A 3,658-nucleotide genomic window follows, 5' to 3' on the forward strand; every position below is an offset into this window, starting at 1 on the left:
TTTTTATATGTATTCCCCATGAATCCACACCATTAAACACATCATTAAACACACCATTCTCCTTATGTATCTACTCCATTGATCATATCAAATCGTCACCACAAATAATAAAAAAAAGAAACAAACCAAGAGTGGAGTGGGTGTACTCACCTTGATGAATTAGATGGATGAAATAGATGAAATTGATGGAATGGATGATTGAGATGGATGGAAGGGATGTGATTGATGGCCCACCAAGATCAGTCCTCTCTCTCTCTCTCTAGTTGTAGAAAAATGGTGAAAGGCTAAGGGGTGGAGGGGTTAATGTAGAGAAATGGATAAAATATGGTTAAGTTAGGCTAATGTGATTATTCTTAGCTTATGCTAGGATTATGGTAATTAATTCATGCATTGTAATTAATGATGGATTAAAGGAGTATGGGATGGCATGGTGTGATGATGTCATGCATGAGGTGTAGCATGGAGGAGAGTTGACTTTTCATGCACATGAGAGATGAGAGGTATGGGTGTGTGACATCACACACATGGGTAGAGATTCTCTCACCCATGTGTGGCATGTGCGTGTGTATGACATGTGTTGTGCACATGTGTGGAGTGAAATACATGGTGCCATGCGCACATGATACACTTATTATTCTTCACGGTGTATCTCACTAACGGAGTATCATTCCGACGCACGGGTGGTACCTCCACGATCGCAGCGATGGGGCGGTCGATATGAGATAAGTTTCGAGGTCTTGGGGTTCCGGTCAGTCGGGTATGTACTATGAATGACCAATCCAGGTCTAGTTAAAGGCATCGATCATCATGCACATATGCATGAAAAAATAGTACTGAATGGACCAGATGTTATATGGTGTACACTACGCCAAAATCGCGAATTTACGACGGACCAAATTCGTCGTAAAACCAAATAAACGACGGATTTCGTCCGTCGCTGTTTACTGGGTCATTTTTTTATTTTCGACAGATACAATCCGTCGTTTAATCTACGACGGATAAGGTCCGTCGCACAGCAGCAACGGATAAGATCCGTCGTAAAAAATAAAATACGTTGCTAAAATTCTAAAAATGCATCGTCATTAAAATATTAGCGACGGATAAAGTCCGTCACTTTACCAGCGATGGATAAAGTCCGTCGCTAATATGGTAAAGCGACGGACCTCAAATTCGTCATTTATTTTAACGTTCAGAAATTAATGACGGATTTGGTCCGTCGCTAAAATATCTCTGATCAACAAAATAAATATTCGATTTTTTTTTAATTTTTTAATCTTAGAACTGATAGTCATTCAAAAAATAATTCACAAGATTATTTAACATTCACAAGATTAGGCTGAATATGAAACTGGACTAAATATCAATGTGTTTGGATGCTCAAAAGGCCTGAAATAGAAACTGATCTAAATATATAGCAAATAGCCAAAATTAGGTCAACTACTGATGAAATAAGATAATGTAAAGAATATCATTTTCCCTGTAAACTTAACAAATGATCATCATAATTATGTCCCATCAATTAAAATACAAATCCAAGAGATGCAGGACCTCCTTACTTAAAAATGGTCCGATGTATTTGTTGCTTATCAACCACCCTTTGCAGCAAGTCCCTCTTTTGTCACCTGTTGCAGTAACAAAAAATCACAAAAAAAAAAAACATTTTCTTCCAAACTTTGATTGTCGAAGACAGATTTGAAAATAATATGAGATCTAGAGTTTCATGATGTGATGGTAAGTAAAGCCTCATACACATCATTTATTAGTAGTCATGTTTTGTCTGTACCTACCATTTATATATTTTTTCCATAGTTCCATGTGCCATCAAACGATATGCATAAACTGGCTTTGTTTGCTCATTCTTGTAAGAAAGCAATACATTTTAGAAACAAAGAACAACAACGAGAAAACTGCGCTCCAAAAGATTAAGCATTAATTTTTTTTTAGAAAATAAATATCTCGATTATGTCATACCTCCAAACCTGAGCCTGAAGATCATAAGTAGGGTTCCATGAACCATCAACAATGATTACATGGTAAGCAACGTGAAGGTTGATGCCTCATCCCATGATTCAAACAACCCCAAGCAACCTAGCCTCCTTCCAGAGATGCAACTGTACTTCACCACAACTTTTGCAATACTACTGCTCTCCCATTCTCAATTGGGTCCACCATATTAAGCCCATTCTTCAAAACAGAGAAACTTGGAATTAAATAGAAAGAAGAAGAAAAAGAAGAAGCATCATTATGCAGATTTATACCTGCAAGGAATCACCAACATTGAGAAAGGAGTTGTGGTCAGGTGGGACTGAAACCCAGCACCCATCACTGAGAGAGATTTGAAGGCCTGATGTATTGTTTGATCTCAGAACTGATATTATCTGAGGGTCAGTGTGTTCTCCAAAACCAGTTAAGCTTGGTTCAACCTTCCGCCATTCAGTTAAAGATTCAAGAACTCCACAAGCTAATTTCTTCACAGCTGATATGTAATCATTCATAGCAGAGCTGAAAAATAACCCACTAAAAAAAAGGTCATTTCATCAAAACATGAAGTATTATTGCATAAAAATAGAAGCTCCAAGCTAAAGAATCGTAGCTATAAATAGCTAATGCTATTTGAAAATTGCAATTGGGTTTGAGCTGCAAGAGAAAATGGTTGGATTTTCTTACCAAAATATTTCTGGGTTTTCTCTAGAAATGGCCCAAGATCTCTGAGAAATGGAATTGGCATTGGTTTGAAAGAGTAGATACTCAATCTAGCCCACATCACCCTTGGGTCCAATCTTATTGTTTCCATACCCAAACGGATTAGCGGGGCCAACTTTTTCCTTCTGAGGTTGAGGTAAGGAGAAGAACTTCACAGCCTCAGCTCCCAACCTATCGATGAAATCTAATGGAATGCCATGGTTGAAGAATCCAAACTCTTCACACGCTTTCACAAGAAGAGTTTTGGACTCGGGTTTTGACAGGTCTATGGTTGGAATGCCAGGGTTGGACATGGGCTTCTGGTTTCCTACAAAACTAATCTAATCTAATGCCGGTTGGGACAACACCATCTTCTTCTTTTTTTTCTTTTTCTTTTTCAAGAGAAGAGCTAAAGAAAACAGAGAGAAACAGAGGATTCTGGATATGTCGTTGGGACAACCTATTAATGCTTTCCTTAAGAGTAAAGCATCCATGTTCAATTCCAGCTCTTAGGCATGTGTCGTTGAGTGCAAATATAAAATTAGCAACAATTTCTTTATATTCAAGTTGAATATGAAAAATTAGTGAACTATGGGAATCTAATCACATAAAAGCATCATGATGCTCCGGTCATCAACGGAAGCATCAATTGAAATTACAAGCAAAACATAAATATCTTAGAAAACACAATAGGCAGCTGGATCCTATGACCTTACAATGTACCATCTCAAAGTTGACGCCGAGAACTAGGAGGCTTCATAGGTGCTCCATGTTGCTGCAAATGAACTGTAACTCAGACAGAGAAGTAAAATGTTGCACATAGCAACAGTGATGAATTCTCCAAATAAAACATAAAAACGTGAAACTGTTGTGTCATGTTTGGATTAATATTTCCTGTTATATCAATTTTTAAGACTTGGTTGGACATTTAGAAAGCATTAAGACTCAATTTTTTAATACTCAAATTATTTCTTAA

General features: G+C 37.3%; 1 pseudogene; it reads right to left on the bottom strand.

Moving 5' to 3' along the window:
• Window positions 1-2,252: 2,252 nt before the first annotated feature.
• LOC131244536 (gibberellin 2-beta-dioxygenase 1-like) lies at window positions 2,253-3,053 on the bottom strand (annotated as a pseudogene).
• Window positions 3,054-3,658: the final 605 nt, after the last annotated feature.

Source organism: Magnolia sinica, chromosome 4, assembly GCF_029962835.1.
Source record: "Magnolia sinica isolate HGM2019 chromosome 4, MsV1, whole genome shotgun sequence".
In the NCBI taxonomy this organism is placed as follows: domain Eukaryota; kingdom Viridiplantae; phylum Streptophyta; class Magnoliopsida; order Magnoliales; family Magnoliaceae; genus Magnolia; species Magnolia sinica.